The sequence below is a fragment of the Ambystoma mexicanum genome, chromosome 13, assembly GCF_040938575.1.
Source record: "Ambystoma mexicanum isolate Mex_15411 chromosome 13, UKY_AmexF1_1, whole genome shotgun sequence".
NCBI classification, from domain to species: Eukaryota; Metazoa; Chordata; class Amphibia; order Caudata; family Ambystomatidae; genus Ambystoma; species Ambystoma mexicanum.
This window is the reverse complement of record NC_090938.1, coordinates 265,199,414-265,220,420: the sequence shown is the minus strand read 5'-3', so window position 1 is coordinate 265,220,420 and position 21,007 is coordinate 265,199,414. Positions and strand designations below refer to the sequence as shown.

Genomic DNA, 21,007 nt, shown 5'->3' with positions numbered 1-21,007 from the left:
TGAAGTTGTTTTAGAAGTCAAGAGACAAAATCTTAGGCTGAGAGAAAAAGAACTTGAGTTTAACATGGCTAAGCTAGAGAGGGAAAAGGTGGAGATACAAAAAGATAGGGAACCGCTTGCCAAGCGATGGAACACAACCTTTTACCCCTTGACAAAACAGGAAGTGACATTTCATAGCATTATTCCTAAGTACACTATGAAACATATGGGTATGATATCACTATAATGTGATATACATTTCATACAAGAATGGATCACCATATGTATCATTAATATCAGTGTGTACAGGTCCATATTACCAAATTACTGTGAATGCAAGCAGATCTCCAAGGCCAAATGATAATGATGTGTTATTATATAGAACTTACGCTTAAGCGCTTTATATAGAACAAATATACATACAATTTCACCCAACCTGCGTTGGTACTCATATATCAACCTCAGAAAGATAAAAGGCTGAGTTGAGGTGTTTAAGAACAGTCTAAATCAGTGACTAACCCCCTGAAGTGTACCTGAAAAAACCCTTAACGAGAGAATACAGGGGTATCAAGGGAGACTTCAGGATTCACAGCTGCGACCCCTTGCCCCCCACAAATGGCGTCCCTGCTTGTAGATATGTAAATATTAACAGATGTGTTAATGCCATTAAAACATAGAACAGGATAGGTAAAAGTGATGAGTATTGGAGAAAAAAACAAGAATGGTGTTGTAGCTATGTACAGAGCAGCGTTCACCCTCCATCCTGGCACCTGAAGCTTGAGGAACAATCCAACCAGAATATGGTGATTATTTAGGTCAGGATAGTCCAACTTGAGGGCTCGAGTGTTATGTTATGTTAACAGTATTTATTAGGCGCACATGCACCCCAAAGGCATCTTGGCACTGGCAGAAAGAGGCAAAGGTATTATAAGACGAATCAGAACAGATATGTTTTCAGTGCACAGCGAAAAGCAAGATGGTCGGCCGCGGCACAAAGAAGAAAGGCAGGGCGTTCCAGGCTCTTGCTGCAGCCACCGAGAAAGCCTGCCCACCAGTGTAGGAGAGTCTGACACAGGGGACAAAAATCACAAGAGCTGACAGCGAGTGTAGACAGCGTGATGGCACATAGCTCTGAAATTTTGTTTGCAGGTATTCAGCTCCTAGTCCATAGAAGGCACAATGGATGATGCACATGGACTTAAAAAGGATCCACTTTTCAATAGGCAGCCAGTGGAGCTGTTTGAGCAGTGGAGACATGCAAGGCCCAAATGGGGATGGAGAATAGCCCTGGCAGCCGCATTGTGAAGAAGTTGGAGATGGTTGATTAGAAACCGTGGCTGAGCCAGGTACAGTGAGTTACAGTAGTCCACTGCGCTCAGAAAATGTGCAGCCACCACAGGGGCTTGATATTTAGCTGGAATAAAGGGGAAAACTTTCCGGAGAAGGCGCAGTTTATAGTGACCAACCTTACATACCACCGCCACCTGCTCCTCCATTGATATGGAAAAAGACATTTTTACCCCCAGATTCTTGACTGTGGGGGACGGCAGAGGATAGGGGCCCAAAGATAAAGGCCAGATAACAGTAGTCCAAAACAGGAGAGGGGAGCTGGTACCAACAACCAAGACCTTGGTTTTATTGCCATTCAACTTTAACCAATTGGCCGCCATCCAAAACCCCAATTCTTCCAGGCACCTCCTAAGCCGAGTCGCAGTATCAGAGCGAGTTAGGTCCAGACAGTCCAAGATCTGCATGCCGTCGGCATAGGAATAGTACCAGAACCCAAAGACTAAGATAAGAAGGAGAAGAGGCATAATGTAGATGTTGAACAATATTGGTGAAAGAGCGGATCCCTGAGGGACTCCGCACGACAGCTGTACAGACTTGGAAAGAAAAGGAGGAAGAGAAACTGACTGAGGGCGGTCAGTAAGAAAAGCAATAAACCACACCCGGACTTGGACAGATAGGCCTGCTGCAGATAAGTGGGAGATCAGGGTAGGATGGTCAATCATGTCGAAAGCGGTTGAGTAATCTTACAATAGAACAGCTCAGACCCCACCCATATCTGCCAGGTGAGCACGGTCATCTAGCACAGAGGTTAAAACAGATTTCGTGCCCCTCCCAGGCCTGAAACCCAATTGGAAGTAGTCAATGGGCCTCATTATAATAGTGGCAAGAATGGTATGAATGGTGCCGGTAAGGCACCAGCACCATTCATACCATCCTGCCACATTACCAGTTCTGCTCGCGGGCTCCTGACAGCCCGCCAGGTCTTACCTGGTTTTACCTGGTGGGCTGTGCAGCACCCGCGAGTAGAACTCGTGTTTGCACCAGCACTGTTATCAACGGTGCCGGTGCAAACATGCTCCCCACCCCCATTCTGCCCCACAGGGCAGAATGGGGATCAGGAGTCTGGCAATACCGCCATGCTCGCTACCGGCCCCGCCACCCATGATTGGCCAGAAACCGGCCCATTACGAGATGAATGGGCCGGTAATTGGCCATTTGCGGGTGGCGGGGCCAGTAGTGAGCATGGCGGTAGCCGTGCCTGCCATACAGGCATGGCTACCACCATGCTCGTAATGAGGCCCAATGAACCCTGAGGATTCAAGAAAGGTAGAAAGCAAAGGTGAGACCAATGCCTGCAGCAGCTTCATAAGAAACGCCAGGAGGGAAATCTGACAGAAATTAGCAAGAACTGCAGGGTCCAAGCAGGGATTTTTAAGAAGAGGGATCACCAGTGCATGCTTGAGAGTGATGGGGATGTCGCCATCATGAAATGAGGCATTAACTGCTGTGGTAAGTAGAGAAATCAAATCAACTGAGATTTCCTTAAGGAGGGCTAAAGGAATGGCATCAGCAAGAAATCCTCCCTATTAGGGAAACACGCCGTGAGCTACACTTCGGTGTTATACCAACAGGTACTAATTTTAAAGCTTCATGATACTACCGATCGTACTTACCTCTGCAGTTCAGTCCGTCTGCCTCGACGAGTGGGTCGCAAATGCTCGCATCCGTTCTGTCTTTCGTTTTTAGTGTTGCCATGGTGATCCTGCTGATGTCCCGCGTCTAGGATTGGAAAATGCGGGCGTGCCTCCAGTCCCACCCTCCATGACCCTGTGAGGGCGGCACTATTGGTCACCATGGCAGCTGCTCGTACGTACGAGCCTAATGCTTTCAGTTGACGAAACTTCCGTGGTTTACAATAAAGACTCAGCCTAAATTAATTTCTTCATTAAGTCCCCTTGGTGTTAGCGTTCCAAGCTTCTCGATCCGGAAGGATTCTCTCTGGTCAAGTTTATGTTGTAAATTCATATGTGGTTCCCTTTTCTTTACCACTTCTGATATTTGAAATCTTATCTGGGATAGATTATGCTTCTTGGCATCCCAGTGCCGTGCCACCGCAGAGTTTTTATTGTGGTTACATATAGACGAGCGATGCTCGCTCCATCTCATTTTGGCCATGTGTGTAAATGGTCACACATAATATAGTCCACAGGGACATTTTATGGAGTAAATTATGTTTTTAGAATTACATGTTCCAAAGTGCCTTAGCTTCATCTTTTCTCCCATGTGTGGATGGTTCACTATATTACCTTTGGTTATGTTCCCACAATTGGTACAGTTAAGGCACAGAAATGTTCCAGTTTTTGTCATGTCTTTTTTGGAGTTGAGGCCCCTCGTTTTCACCAGTCTGTCCGTTAGATTTTGGCTCCTTTGGTAGGCAAATGTTGCCAATTCTTTGAAAAGTGGTTCAACTGTTTCATCTAGAGCTAGTGTCCTCCAGTTCTTTCTGATGATTTCTTTAATGCGTTTACTTTGTTTTGAAAATTTAGAGACAACCACCATAGGGGTTGTTCCTTCATTTTTTTGCTGTATTTTCAAGAGTTATTCTCTATCTTTAGTCTCCAATCTAGCCTCTGCTTCCTCAATTTCTGATGCAGAGTAGCCTCGATAGATCTAGTATTACAAGGGGCTAATTGTTGACCCCCAGATATAAGGTGTTACAGTAGTCCAGTTTTGAAAGGATTAGTGCTCTGGCTAAGGTAATGCAGCTGTGTGTGGAGAGGAAGGGCTTGGCAGCTCTAATTAAATTTACAAGTGTAAGTTGTGTTTGGTGTAGGAGAGGGTGGTATCTAAGTAGATGCCTAATGTTTTGACTTCTGGAGTATGTGTGGCCTAGTTTGTTCAGATTAGGGGTGGTGCATAGAATAATGAGTTCTGTCTTGTCATCATTCAGGCATAGACCTTGAGCGTCCATCCATGCCTGGATGATGAGGCACACCCTGTGCACCAAGGCCAAATCCTTGTCATAATCTCCCGTCAGCGGTATGAGAATCTGGTTATCATCTGCATAGTTAGTGTAGGTAATACCAAGATCATCAAGATCATCGAAAAGAGACTTTGTGAATATGGTGTACATGGTGGGTGAAACACAAGATCCCTGCGGCACCCCGCAGGTGATGGGAATGGGGTTGGCTGATGCTGATTGTGAAAAAATACGCATAGTCCTGTTATTCAGGAAGGATTGTATCCAGCCTATTGCTTCCTGCGACAAGTGTGCAGCCATGTCCAGATGGTTGCAGAGGACTTTGTGGTCCACCAAATCGAACACCGCAGATAGGTCCAGCAGGAGCAGTAGGGCGGTTTACCATTGTCCCTAAGTGCATTTATTTTGGCCTTGAGGTCTATCAGTGCGGTTTCAGTTCCTTGTTGGGGCCTGAAGCCAGACTGACGGACTCCCAGGAGATGGCTGTGTTTGAGATATTTTTGTATTTGGAGATATATGACCTTTCTAGGATTTTAATCAGGAAGGGGACTGTGGTAATGGGTCTGTAATTAGTGGGTATGGAAGGGTCTAGTGATTGTTTTTTTAGGAGTGTGAGTACCCAGGACTCCTTGACGTTGCTTGGGATGATGCGGTTGGAAAAAGATGCTTTGATTAATTTTGAGATAAAAGGAGAGAGCTCTCTTGCCACATCTTTAATGATTTGGGCCGGGCACGTGTCTCCTTGGCAGTTAGATGGTTTTAGGGTGAGGATAGTTTTTTCCGCCTCTAGGATTAACACTTTGGTGATGCTGAAACGGTGAGTCTGTTTATGAGTAGGCTTGCGAGGTTGTGTGATTGGTTTATGGAGGAGGTCTTTCTTTTTGGTAATCTTATCTTGCAGGGTGGCCACTTCGTTGGTTAAGCTTTTTGAATGCCGGTGCACCAATTTTCATCCTTTACACAGTTGTCAGGTATAGGGATTGGAGTTTCGAGTTCTTTCGGCATTATGAATAATTCTTTAATGCTAGAATTGGCTTGCAAGATTCTCTTATTGTATGGATCTTGTTTGGCTAGGATTATTTCCTTTTTTGTAATGGGCGGATATTTTATTGAGGTTGGATCTATTATTGTCTACTGGTTGATGTTTCCATGTGGATTCACTCTTCCTCTTTTCCAGTCTTAAAGATTTCAGGTAGGGAGAGAACCAGGGGTTCAGGTGCAAATTAGGTTTACTCTTTCTTGTTTTTAGAGGGGTGATGGAGTTTAGTGCTTTGGGCATTCATTTGTTATATTTCTCGACTAGGAGGAAAGTGTGAGTGGATTCTGGCAGGGAATTCAGTTTTCAAAGTATTGGGGGTAAGAGTTTCTTGGCTGTAATGTTTATTTTTGTTCCTGGGGGTATGGCTGGAGCCAGTAGGGTGTTATTGGTGGCTGACAATATAGCGTCTAGAGAGAATACTAGGAGGTGGTGGTCAGTCTAGGACTCTGGGGTAATGGAAGGGATAGTGGTGTTGCAGTTGTGGTCTGCCACCCAATCAAGGGTTATTCCTTTAATGTGGGTGGGAGTGATTACTCTTTGGTTGAAGCCTAGTTCTGCAAGGGAGCCAGCGATTAGTTCAGCTTGCTGATCTTTAGGGTCTTTAAACCCGAAGTTGAAATCACCTAGTAGTACGACTTGTGAGGTGTTTTTCAGGTTGTCGGAGAGGATGGTGGTTAGGTCCTCCTCAAAATACATAACAGGGCCAGGTGGTCTTTATAGTATGTGAATAGTGAGTGTTTTGGAGCGGGAGATCGATAGTTTGTCGACTAAGGATTCGCAGGATTTAACATCAGAAGAGGGGGCTAGTCTCATGTTTGGATTTGTTTTGGCTATTATGGCTATGCATCCGCTGTGAGCCTCGGTTCAGCCGGCTCTGAGTATTGCATAGTCCTCTGGGACTGCAAGTGTGAGGGCGGGGCCGGCTGCTGTGTGTAGCCTTGATTCAGTAATGGCCATAAAGTCTAGCTTTTCTGTCTGTATAAGGTGCACAATCTCTGTGGCATGAGCCACTAATGAGTGGGCATTTATTAGGGCTCCCTTTAGGTGTGGGGCAATCTTCCCTGTTGTTGATTTCAATGGGACTTGATTATTAGTATTATTTTTTAGAGGTATAGTAAGTGGTTTGTTATGTTGGCAGTTAAGCTTGTTCGGTGGGGAGGTGAAGTGAGTGGTGTTGAATGAGGTGTTGGTAGGTTTGGTAGGTAGGTCTGTCTTTCTAGTGTTTGTGTTGCTGATTGAGCTGGTGCAGGGTTTGAATAGCTTGGTGAATCTGGAGCGGAACCTAAGGTTTCTGGAGGTGGTAGTGCATGGACTAACCGTGAAGTGCGCACTGGGGGGTCATGAACATGAGTGGATCACGTTATTGTGTGATGGTAGAATGGTTGGGGTACTCAAGCGTGCTGATAGCTGGGCTGTCATGGTGGGGCCAAGTACCAGTAGGTGGTAAAGACTTGAGGTGCTAATTATGAGTATCAGTTCCAGGATGGCCCTTAGTTGGACAGTGTATATGCTGGTCATATACATAGTGGAGCGACGTGGTCTGGAATGGCAGGCTAATTGTTTGCTGCTGCCAGTGGGTTAAGGGGGCAGAACAGTTGGTCACAATAGGTAGATGGATCCAAGTTGCTGCCAGTAGGGTTGAAGAACACAATATGGCACAATGGGGTGATTCAGGATTGCTAACACTAGTCGCACGTAGGCTATGTAAGTATATTTGGCGTGTTACAGTACAGAGTACAGTAATACTGCACAAGTAGCACATTTTTTTTTTTTTGCAGCACCACCACAAGGGTGCGGTGCATTGCTATATGGGTTACCAGATTAACAAGGAAAGACAGGCTATTCAGTCAAAAACGATTTTAACATATAAGATGCAAATCTATTTTTACAGTTAAAAGCACACGTGCTCATTTAAAAATGCACACTATTTTTCACCTGAAATGCCTATATTGCTAGAGACACATTTGAAAATTAACAGCTAACCTATTAACAATTAACCTGACTAATAAAACCTTATTTAACATAACCCACTAATAAAATGTGTTCTCCACTGCAGAATTAGGCATACTCTGAAAACCATTTAAATGCGTGTGCAGATTTTTTTTTCTTCTCTTCTCTGCCTGATTCTCCGTGTTTTTGTGCACAGTAACTGCAGGAAGAAGGAAGTCAGATTTGCAACAATTGCAAATGTATAAGCGAAGCTATTGTTGAAGAGTAGGAGGATGAGAGATGATGGATTTCATTGGGACACGTCATACAGAGGGCTGAGAGGAAAGTTTTAGTGGGCAGTATCAGGGAAAAAGACAGGCAGACATCTTTCTGCACTATTGGGGAGAAGACCTGGCTGTGGGGCTCCTGACCGAATGCAGATTCCTGTGTCCTGCTGCAGTCGAGATTGGGGAGAGCTGAAAGAAGGACCTTTCCACTGGCTGAGGCATTCCTATCTGCAAAAGCTGAGAATTCCAGGCAATGAACCCGGTTTGAGAAGGCAAGCGTTCCTTTTTGCTGGAGTTAATCCAAGAGAGCCACATTCACAAAGAGAACAACTAAAAAGATAAGGTAATGAGAAGTGTGGGAGCTGAGTGTGTACGGTAATATGCAGTCAGTGTAGGATTCCTGTGCGTGTCTTAATCAAGTGCTAATGTTGCAATTTGAGTTCTGTTCTCCGCCACTCTCTTTGCAGTGTGTCACAGACAATGCTTTGACTGTACCATTTTATTTCTGTAAAGAATGAGATCGTGTTTAAATACAACTTTTATAATACAGAAAAATATTTGAAAACAGACGGGTGATGTTTATTGTTTACCATTACAATGCTGATGATGTGGGGAGATTTTTAAACAGTGCAATGGTCATTTTATGACAGATGTGTGCATGTCAAAATCAGTATGAATAATTGTGAGTGACTGTAGCATAGCTTGTTGGAGGTACATGAGCCAACGGGAAGAGAGACTCTCTGAACATAGCTCCCTACCGTATATAAGGTAGTGGAAATTACCACAAGACTACCACATATAGCTCTCTGTCGTAAATAAGTCAGTGATTTCTCCCATGGTGGCACACCAACACTATCACTGGAAAATGTGGTATTCCTAGAATGCAGGTCTGAGGTCTCTCTATTGATCACACGAAAAATCTAAGCAAAGATAAGGGATTCTGGACATTGGGGCCACAAATAAAACAAGGGAATTATGCTCACCAAAATACCACCAACCACGTATACCAAATATGCAGGTCTGGGTGCTGAAATAATGCATGTCCATTGTATTATTGTTGCACATGGCCAAATCTGAATACAAAGAGTGATTATTGCTAAGTTATTTTTCGGCGGTAATAAAATACCGTCAGGCCCCAAATCTCCACAAAATACCCTACATATTTATGGTGCGTTGCAGGCCGGGAAAGTGATCATAGAGTACCTACTGGGCGTGGCAAGCGTGTCTCACACTGCCATTTGCACATTAAAGGGAACCCATTTTATAATAGCAGAGTGCCACTAAAAACGAATTTCAGAATGTCACAAAGGGAAACCACATTCTCAGATCTAGTGCAATATCTAGAGGCAAAGTTATTTGCACATGGGAAGTGGTCTTCGAATAGCACGTTAGAATGGAATAACCGCATTCAGGGTGAGGTGCAGAAAGAAAAACTAGACAATATTTTTGCAGAAGGCAGCATAATTCAGGTCTGCCTTACAAGATTATTGAATGCAGCCGATAAAAGTGCAGAGAAAGACTGTTTAATACGGCTATGCGGCAAAATATGGTTTATTTTAAACAAGTCCCTGCGAATGCAAGAGAATGATACTCAGCTAATTAACAGGTTAAAGACTGAATTAGAGGGGGCAAGTAAAAATCAGGAAATGTTGAGAGCAGAATTGGATGTATGCCAAAAAGACATGCAATTAAAATGCAGAGACTTTGATACTCAGTTATCCAAAAGCAAGAAACAATTTGAAGATAGTGAGCAAGAATTGGCACACTTAAAAGCCTTAGTGGATCACATTAGGCAGGATAAAGATGAGGTTGTTTCAGAAATGCAGATTTTACAAAAAGAACACTGTGAAAAAGAACGGGATCTCCAGAGCGCAGAACAAGAAATGATTAAAATGATTCAAGAAAGAGACAAAAGAAATAAAGAGTTCAATGAATGCCAAATGTAAATGTGCGACATGCAGGAGGCGATTAATAAAATGAGCGATGAAAATAATTATTTGCAGAATGAAGCCAACAGACTCCTTAAAAAGTGTAAGGACTTAGAACAGCAAATGTGCATTCCCAGGTCCCAGGAGAGGCGGCAGGGTACCACATTCAATGGAGTGGAGGTGAAGTCTAGCTCTGCCCAAAGAGCTAGTGCCCCAGAGACTGGGCCGGTGACTGAACTTGGTTGCAGCGCCCTTGGGGGATTTGATACTCCCATTGGGGGCAGCCACCAATCTCATACACCTGAAAACAGGATTGACTCACAAAATAGTGCAATTCCATGTATTGCAACAAGTAGCCCCATAAAAATAATGAAATCCATTAAAGCCCTGATCAAACCATTTAAAAAGGGAGGTGAATGCTGCATTGAGGATCACTTAGAAGCGGTGCATGACATTTTTAAAGCACTCCAGATACCTAGGGAACAGTACAGACAATATTTTCATTTAACTTTAGATGCCCCGACGGCCAGCATCATAAGGGGATTAAATGAACAGCAGAATATGACATGGCTGGAGTTTGAAAAAGAAATTAGGCGTCATTTTTCTCCTTTTCAGTCATTGCAGGAGGCAAAGAAAGTCGCGTACACAATTACTGCTGGACCTAATACATCCCCTCGCCAATTTTTACAAGACTTAAAAAGAGCATTCTCTCGCTTTGATGTATCTTTTGACTCAAATTCCAATGAGTTTAAAACTGCATACTTCTATGGGCTACAGAAAGACATCATATCCCAATTGGTCCGTGAATTTGACCGTGACAAGTCCCTTGAATGGATTGTACATCAAAGCACAAAGCTATATGAGGTACTCTATTGTCAGGGTAGAGAAAGTGATAAAATGAAAGATACCAGGCCTAAATCTAAAGAACCCTCAGCCACAGTAATGGAAATCAGGTCAGCCAAAATGTCCCTTGAGTCTGCTCAAAGCCAAGGTAAAAATAATGTGACACCTGAACAAAGGGGTAATCAACAAAGATCGCCATTTCCTGTACCAATGTTCCAAACACATGATCCTAGTAATAGAGAGAGCTACATCAGCCCTAGATATTTAGGGGATAGACCCCGGGTAGGGTATCGGCCTGATATGGCAGGTATGAACAATAAACAGAGACAAAATCAAGATCAAAGAAATGATGGTCCCTACCAGTCATTGGGGACACAGAGTAGGTTTGATCCCAACACCATGATATATGGTAATCAGGATAGGCCCCGATATGTGGATCGATTTACTGATAATGGAAATCAACATAGGGGCCAGTACCCACAATCTGAGAGACAGGACATGAGGCAAAACGTGAACTACAGTCCACGCCAGTACAATGATTCCCCACCAGGGGACTATAATCAAAGGATGGGTGCAACCCGCTCCCCTCCACAAATGAATCAAGAGTTCAGAAACCATCCCAACCGACATCAATCACCTGAGAGGTATCAGAATAGATCCAATCAGGGGGAAAACAACCAATATCGACCTAGGCCACAGAAAGAGGATCCTAGAGAGATGGAAAGGTTCCAGTGCCTTGAGGCCCAAGTGAAAATGTTAGCTGAGCAAATAGGAAAGCTCTATACTGCGCAAAAACAACCTTCCAAAGAGGGGGCTGATGGCCATAGCAATGACCGGGGGGCTTCCGAAAAGTGACTAAGTACTCATGATAACTGCAGTGCCAAAATGACAGATTGCTCTGATATAATTTTGCATAACGACTCTGAGATGCCTAATGGATTAAAAATGAAAGTACCAGTAAATGAAATTGTGACAGAAAGTGCAAATGCTTCTAAAAAAGAGGTACGGTTTAACTTAGAGCTAAATAAAACAGTAAAGATTTGCACAAATGAAAAAGAAACATTAGGAATTCCAAAAGAACAAAGGGACAGATTTAAGAAAAATGACTCATGCATGGGGAATACCAGTGAACAGGGAGTAAGTGGGGATGCCATAGCTCCTTCCCTGGGCAAGCAAAACAATGACCAAACACGGACAGAAAAAGGAAATACTCACAAGGAGGGTACAAGTCAATCACCTGAAAAATTCTTTGAGCCACATATTTTTGAAGAGGCTGAAAGGGCTGGTATTACACTAAATGATCACAAATGCACAGAATTAAAAAATGACAAATTGCTGAATGATGTTGTTACACATGTTCAGTTGGAAGGTTGTAATGTGGTCTCTGATGTTACCCAGATGGATGGGCGAACAGTGGCCACACTCCAAAAAACCTCTGAACATGGAGAAATGAATAAAATATCTCGCACAGAAATGGGTAAAAAGGAGGGAAAAATGTCTTTTCATTTACCAATGTGCTTAGCCAAAAGTGAAAAAGATCTGAGAAAGGTGAGCCCTGAAATCAGTAAGAATTCACATTTCTTATGTGTATTAGAGGAAGTTGAGGACAGATATTATGCACCCATCACTGTAGAAGAAAAATGCCACACCTTCGCTATGATTGACACTGGCGCACAGGCCACAATTATGTCCAAGGAGCTGGTAAAGAGTATCAATGAAGGGAGGCCTCCACAGAGTCAGATCACAGTGAAGGCAAATCAAGGCCCAGTGCATAACTTTAATGGGGAGGAGGTGCCCATCATAGGTGTAACTGAGGTTGACATAAAAATAGGAAAGCACAGAATGAAACAAGAGGTATTGATCACATCTATTTGTGAAATTCCATTTCTGATGGGGACAGATTGCCTGAAAAGATTGTCTCCTCTCATAGATGGGGTGAATGGAGTGCTGTGGTCCTTAACCAAAAAACCATTGAGGCCTAAGAAACTAAAATCACAAAACAGCAATATAAAAGAATGTCACACCGTTGCCAAAACAAATGATGCTGTGGAGGTATATCTCCAGAATAGCTGCATACCTAGTGTCACTGTTATATTAATGTGTCAAGACAAAGATCAGAGCGACAATGAAAAACTACCTGTACAAATATACTTGGACCCAAGGAAAGATTGGCAGACTGCCATAGATGAGCACACATTACGTTTCTATTTAAAAGAGAAAACATGCAAACAGAATATTGTTACTAAAACAGATTCAGAAAAACACATTACCACTCTGGCAGAAATACACATGAAAGATGAGCAACCATGGGTTCATGTTGGTATAAATGATTATCTTAAAACAATAAAAGCCACTTTAGCGCTTGGACATGAAAGGAGTTTCATTAATGAGAAATTGTTGCAAAAAATTATGGAGAGGGAAGAAATCCCGAAATTTAGGATTAAAAACCAATATGTTTCTGGGTTGGACAATCCAGACTTTGAAAACCGAATTGCAGGCAGATGCATGCTTAAAATTAGCATTGGGCAGAAAACAATTTACCATAATGTATGGATAGTGAGTGGAACACAAAATGAATTTTACATGGGCAATGACATCATGCACAGAATGTGTATGGTGTTAGATTTCCTTAATCAAAAAATATGGTCACGCCTAGGTGGTCCGGCACCTGAATTTGAAGACAAAAGAAGGGCTTATCATTGTGCACAACTGGTTCCTTATGCAGTCGAATTACAAATAAGGAAAGATACTATTATTCCTGCATTTACAAAACAGTTTGCAGTAACACTGAAATGCAAAAATGGGCAGCAGATGAAAGGCTCTGATGCATTTGTATGCCTGAATGAATCCATAAAACAGCAAGGCCTGGATTATGAATACATTCCATTGGTAGACATTGGTGAGGGATCTGTAAAAATCATGGTAAATAATAAAGGTTGTCAGGATATTCATTTAGAGGAAAACTCCCCATTAGGAATGGCCATACAAAAATCACATTATACGGCAGATTTAAATAACATGGTGATTGGGAATATTCCTGAAAAATATGTAGATGCCAAGGGCGAGTTGCAAGAACACCTGGACTCTCAGCCCAAAGGAATATTTAAAATTCATTCTGTGTATCCTTATGATTCAAATGAGACAGTGTGCTGCCATCAAGAGGATTGCATAATATTTAATTTAAATGAAAATGAAACAGGAAATCAGCCCATTGAAGTGGAAGCTGATATGCCAAAATATTTAAAAGTGGCAGCTCTACAAAAAGACACAGCCACACAGTTAGAGGAAAGCGCTGAGATTCCTTTACCAGAAGAGTTTCCAGAATTTTCCAGAATGGTAGAAGAGCAGATCTCCTTAGCGGATGCATGTGACAGCGATGGGGATCGAAACGACCTGAGGGAAATATTTATGGAGTTTAAGGATGTATTTGCAAAAGATGCTTATGATTGTGGTTTAACTGATTTACATGTGGCCACACTACCAGAAGGTTGTAGCAGAAATCCAGTGTTTGTACGCCAGTATAGACTACCGCTGGCATGTTTAGAATCATTGGCAGAGATTATTAAAAATTTGGAATCACGGGGAATAATTAGGCCCATTCATAGCACATCCAATACGCCTATTTTAGGTGTGTTAAAGCCAAATGGTCAATGGCGGCTGTGTGCAGACTTAAGAGAGTTAAATAAAAGAGTACCAGTATCTAGATGGCCACTACCATTCATTGATCAGGGCCTAGCTCAGATACATGGTTCAAATGTATTTACCACGTTAGATCTCACCTCTGGATATTGGTGTGTGCCATTGGCAGAGGAGATACAACACTTATTTTCCTTTACATTTGACAGGACTCAATATGCCTGGCTTAGAGCTCTGTTCGGGTACATCAATAGTGGGAGTGAATTTGGCATATTTTTGAGAAAGGCCATGCCGGATGCAGCGGAAAGAGGAACAATAGTTTATGTGGATGATGTCCTGATAAAAAATTAAAACCTTAAAAGCCATTTTGATGAAATAAGACATGTGCTTGGCCAATTGCAGAAAGCAGGCGCCAAAGTATCTTTGCAAAAAGCACAATGGTGCAAGAAAAAAGTGAACTTTCTAGGGCATGAAGTGACTGAACATGGGCTAAATCCACAAAGGAAGAAAATAGAGGCCATACAAAGATTAAAAGATCCTAAAAATGTGAAAGGAGTAAAAAGTTTATTAGGGATGACAGGCTATAACAGAAAGTTCATTGAGAATTATGCAGAAATCACTCAACCATTGACTAAACTGCTTAAACTAAATATTCCCTGGAGATGGGAAAGAGAGCAGTCTGATGCAGTGGCTAGATTGAAGGAATGTCTTGTAAAGGCACCATGTTTAGCATACCCCATAAAGGACAGGGATTTCTTTATAGAAATAGGCTTTTCTGAACATTGTATGTCAGCAGTGTTATCACAAAAACACGATTTGAATCACAAAACCATTGCATATGCAAGTAAGGCATTTTCCCAAGTTGAAATGAAATTTAATGAATGTGAGAAGGCCCTATTAACCACTGTGTGGGCGCTACAACATTTTCGCCCCATTGTTCAGGGAGAAAAGGTGATTATTGAAACAAATCATCAACCTTTGCAATTTTTAGAGAGTAAAAGAATTAGATCAGGCAATCTAGCGCAATCCAGAATCACTTCATGGACGCTGGCATTACAAGGTTTTCCCGTAGAAGTAAGATATGGACAAAATAAAAAGAGCCCAATTGCTCAAGGGTTAGCTGACTTACATGACTGTGCAGCTGAACAAATACCAAATGAAATGGAAGTGGAAACTAGTTTGCAGGAATTTGAACAATCATCACACAAAGCTTTTGATGAAAAAACATGCAAGGATTTGCCAACTGTATATGTGGATGGTTGTGCTTTTCACATTGAAAATGACAATAATAAACAATTAGTGGCAGGAATAGGAAATGTCTGGTTGAAATGTGAAGGCGTTCCTAGTATAGGGATGAGGATTGGAGATAGGAGCAGTCAGGTGGCGGAATTGGCAGCCATCTATAAAGCAATTGCTACTGCAGTTGATAAAAAGTTCAGTGAAATTGTCCTGGTGACTGATTCTGACTATGCACGGAATAGCTTTGTGGAGTATTTGCCTGGTTGGAAAGCAAGAGGCATGGTTACATACAACAAAAAACCACTTAAACATGGAAAAATGATACAAGCCATAGACAAATTGGTGTCAGAAAATAATTTAACAATATACTGGAGAAAAATTCGTGGGCATTTAAAAACACCAGGAGAGGATAAGGAGGGAAATGATAAGGCAGACCATCTGGCTAAGATTGGGGCTGTGATGGGAGAATTGCTACATATTGATTATTTAATGGGTGAAATACAAATTGATGCAGTGACACGTTCTAAAGCACCAAAGGAGGTAGATCAACCGGTGGTGCAGTGGAGTCATGACACGCCAGACCAAGATTTGATTGAGGCACAAAAGAATGATCAAATTTTGGGAATCTATTATAATCATTTGATAGATCCTGATCAAAATCCTTTAACAGAAAATGATTGTATGGGAAAAGAAGAGTTGAGGGTGTTATTAAAGAACAAAACACGAATCAGATTACAGAATGGACTCATGATTAGAGAGTCCATAACAGGACAAATACAGTGGGTAGTACCCCTTTCATTCAGAGGACTGATGCTACACCATGCACATGATGCCATAACTGCAGGCCATAGAGGTTCACAAAAAACATTAGAAATACTAAAAGATTATGCTTACTGGCCTCATATGTCCCAAGATGTGGAATTATATACTAGAGGATGTCTAGTATGCGCCCAATTTAAACCTGCTTCACCAATGCATAGAGCACCATTGATGAAAAGAGGCCTAACTCTCCCATGGTCAGATTTGCAAATAGACTATGTAGGTCCTTTAAAAAGGTCGAGCAGGGGACACCGTTATATTTTGAGTGTGGTATGTTTGATGTCGAAGTGGATTGAGTGCATTCCTGCACCAGATTGTAGTGCGCAAACAGCAGCCACATTACTGGTGAACCATGTGTTCTCAAGGTTTGGGTTGCCACAAAGAATTGAGTCAGACAGAGGAAGTCATTTCACAAGTACTCTAATGAGTAAGGTATGGCAAATACTAGGTGTGAAAAGGAAACTACATATCGCATATCGGGCGGCGTCTTCAGGTACAGTTGAAAGAAGCAATAGGTCTGTTGTGGATATTTTAAAGAAATTTGTGGCAGAAGCAGGTTCCAGCTGGGATTTACGTTTACCGTTGGTTCTGATGGCAATCAGGTCGACTCCTGCCAAAGCAACAGGTGTTAGCCCCCATGAGGTCTTGACAGGAAAATGGTGTTACCACAACACCTACTATACAGAACACATGAGCATACTCTAGTGAGTGCATCCACGGTTCATGAATATATTGATGAACTGAGGAGGCATTTGCAACATGCATTTGCTTTTGTGCAGAGAAATCTGGAAAGGGCTGCTGACAGTGCTAAGTCATATTATGACAAAAAGACATCAGTAAAGGAATACAATGTAGGGGATCAGGTGTACAAGTTTCATTTTGGAAAAAGTAAACAGAAAAATTCTAAATTTCTAGCAGCCTGGCAGGGGCCATTTCGAATTATAGATAAGGTTTCTCCTGTAGTGTATAAAATTTTGAAAAATGAAGGTGAAACAGCAATAGAGCAGTTTGTCCATGTAAATCAAATCAAACCATGCCATCCCAGACATGAGATCAGGCGGCTTGAGCATGTAGAAACAGATAAAATCACTTAAACACAAAAAGAGAAAATAAATGGGTACAATCAGGAGGCAGTGACAAAGAAGTTAAAATGTTGATTGTTATGATGGCACATAAACACTGTAGTATATGTAAAATATAATATAAAATAAATATAAATAAATAAATAAATAAATAAATGCACATATAATGGAAGCTCATGGTTGGTGTGCAGAGAGAAAGTGTATTAAATATTGAATGCTGTTTTATATGTGTTTGTTTTCTTTTAACTTGTGTTTAATTTCAGAAGAAAGAAAAAAAAAACGAAATATTTTTACCAAGCATGTTTTATTTTTGGCAAAAGGATGAAGTTAGTATTGTGCTATGTACTTAATCTGTTATTTTCTATTTTGATTTAGACAATTAACATTATTTGGTCGGAGGTTCCGGGATCAGAGGCCACGGGAGACGATGGAGTCCTGGAGTCCCCTGGATGAAGACCAAAAGATGCCTGCCTCCAGGTGGAGGTGAAGACAAAATAACCGGAATGCCAAAAGAGATGACTACTGTGGATTCAAGATTTCCAAGATGAAAGAGTACTCGAATGAACCGAATAACATCGCTGGTCGGGACATACCAAAAGAGACAAAACAAAAGTTCCGGCATATGAAGTTCCACGTATTTATTATTTTAATTATTTATTTTAACTTGTTATATTACTTATTTGTTTTAGTTAGTTGTTTTATTTCATTGTTTTTAATTGACTTGGAAAATTTAAACTTAAAGTAATGCCACTTCCACTGAGAAGGCAAATGTGGAACATTTTATGAACTGATGGACTCAGATGAAATGTTGATTGCAAATTTTCATTGATGCACATGAATATTCATTTTGTTGGATTGCTATATTGTAAAAAAAAATAGAACAAGTTGTTTTTAGGAATTGGCTTGGATTATAGCCAAGTTCTAAAAACAAAAGGAGGGTATATGTAAGGATATTTGGCGTGTTACAGTACAGAGTACAGTAATACTGCACAAGTAGCACATTTTTTTTTTTTGCAGCACCACCACAAGGGTGCGGTGCATTGCTATATGGGTTACCAGATTAACAAGGAAAGACAGGCTATTCAGTCAAAAACGATTTTAACATATAAGATGCAAGTCTATTTTTACAGTTAAAAGCACACGTGCTCATTTAAAAATGCACACTATTTTTCACCTGAAATGCCTATATTGCTAGAGACACATTTGAAAATTAACAGCTAACCTATTAACAATTAACCTGACTAATAAAACCTTATTTAACATAACCCACTAATAAAATGTGTTCTCCACTGCAGAATTAGGCATACTCTGAAAACCATTTAAATGCGTGTGCAGATTTTTTTTTCTTCTCTTCTCTGCCTGATTCTCCGTGTTTTTGTGCACAGTAACTGCAGGAAGAAGGAAGTCAGATTTGCAACAATTGCAAATGTATAAGCGAAGCTATTGTTGAAGAGTAGGAGGATGAGAGATGATGGATTTCATTGGGACACGTCATACAGAGGGCTGAGAGGAAAGTTTTAGTGGGCAGTATCAGGGAAAAAGACAGGCAGACATCTTTCTGCACTATTGGGGAGAAGACCTGGCTGTGGGGCTCCTGACTGAATGCAGATTCCTGTGTCCTGCTGCAGTCGAGATTGGGGAGAGCTGAAAGAAGGACCTTTCCACTGGCTGAGGCATTCCTATCTGCAAAAGCTGAGAATTCCAGGCAATGAACCTGGTTTGAGAAGGCAAGCGTTCCTTTTTGCTGGAGTTAATCCAAGAGAGCCACATTCACAAAGAGAACAACTAAAAAGATAAGGTAATGAGAAGTGTGGGAGCTGAGTGTGTACGGTAATATGCAGTCAGTGTAGGATTCCTGTGCGTGTCTTAATCAAGTGCTAATGTTGCAATTTGAGTTCTGTTCTCCGCCACTCTCTTTGCAGTGTGTCACAGACAATGCTTTGACTGTACCATTTTATTTCTGTAAAGAATGAGATCGTGTTTAAATACAACTTTTATAATACAGAAAAATATTTGAAAACAGACGGGTGATGTTTATTGTTTACCATTACAATGCTGATGATGTGGGGAGATTTTTAAACAGTGCAATGGTCATTTTATGACAGATGTGTGCATGTCAAAATCAGTATGAATAATTGTGAGTGACTGTAGCATAGCTTGTTGGAGGTACATGAGCCAACGGGAAGAGAGACTCTCTGAACATAGCTCCCTACCGTATATAAGGTAGTGGAAATTACCACAAGACTACCACATATAGCTCTCTGTCGTAAATAAGTCAGTGAGTTCGCCCATGGTGGCACACCAACACTATCACTGGAAAATGTGGTATTCCTAGAATGCAGGTCTGAGGTCTCTCTAGTGATCACACGTAAAATCTAAGCAAAGATAAGGGATTCTGGACATTGGGGCCACAAATAAAACAAGGGAATTATGCTCACCAAAATACCACCAACCACGTATACCAAATATGCAGGTCTGGGTGCTGAAATAATGCATGTCCATTGTATTATTGTTGCACATGGCCAAATCTGAATACAAAGAGTGATTATTGCTAAGTTATTTTTCGGCGGTGATAAAATACCGTCAGGCCCCAAATCTCCACAAAATACCCTACAGCTAATACGAGATAGCTAACAATGGGCAGAAATAGATTGGTTCATGTTGCTAGCAGTGTACAGAAATAGACTGATTCGAGGTTACTAACAAATGACTGAAAGAACACAATAAGGCATAGTGGGTTAATTCGAGGTAGGTAACAATATGCAAAAATAGGCTGATTCGAGGTTGCTAGCAGTAGGCTGAGGAATAAGGCACAGTGGGCTGGTTCAAGTTAATAACAATGTGCAAAAGTAGTGTGATTCGAGTTTACTAGCAATGGGATAAAAGAGCACCATAAGGCAGATGGGCTGATGCAAGATTATTAACAGTGGATTGAAGAACTGGGAGTTTGGCTGGGTAGCCATGGTCAAAATTACAAACAAAGGTTGATACTTGGCTGAATTGGTGCTGGGAGTGAAGCATGGGTGGCATAACAGCACTTGATACAATTGTTTGCAGGCATTGCTCATGTCCAGATATAGGGGTTGACTAGATTGTTTTTACTGCACAATCAGCAGGTTGCTACATGGCGAAGCGACACATGGGGTAGACATTGACATTACGATATTCATGGCCATTGGTCACTTTTCAGGGCACTGACGTGCAGGGAAGGAAAAAGCGGGGCAGGTGTTGACGAGTGCGATGTAAGTAATGCTGTTCAGTCATGTAGGTGGAATGAGAGATTATAGGTGGGATTGTTGGTCGTGTCGTGCTCACGGTGCTCGGCTGCTGGGTTGGCGCAGATAGGTGCAGATAGGCCTTTTTGCTGGGCTCCTCTGTGACAGCGCTTCTTATGCCCTCCGGCTTCCGCCTGACGGTGGCGGCTGGGACGGATATAGTGGCGATCAGCCAATCCCTGGCTTGTGTGGCTGGTCAGCCTGAAGATAATTTCAATAGCACACAGAAAAGGAGGCAGCCATTAACCTCATTGTAGGTAATGGTGGGGATGGGGATATTCTTCAAAACAGGGCCATTGTGGCAAGTAGAGCTTCAAGTACTACACCGCAGTAATGTGGTATGCGGAGCAACTATTTAGGAGTGAACTTGGCAAAAAGAAAGGATTGCATGTATTCTCACAGCATCTCCAAGCAGGCCATGCATGGCCTGTGCACAGACGGGCCAGAGAGGCTGAACACGTGGTGCTAGGCCACCACCTCCTCTGAAAGTAAAAAGAGGACTTGTTGAAGACAGAGAGTGAAAAAAGGCACTGTGCTCTAAGCAGAGCGAGCCCTAAGATAAAGTCACTTTAAAATATACAGTAATCACATCAATCTTTAAAACACATCAGATAAACCAGAGCAACAAGTTGCATGAGGCATGAGTGTCAGAAACATGTCGGATTTTCAGTATACCCCTCA

General features: G+C 41.9%; 1 protein-coding gene across 1 annotated transcript in view; it reads right to left on the bottom strand.

Moving 5' to 3' along the window:
• KLHL33 (kelch like family member 33) overlaps nucleotides 1-21,007 on the bottom strand; it is a 710,631-nt gene that overhangs the window by 499,604 nt on the left and 190,020 nt on the right. The window lies entirely within an intron of this gene.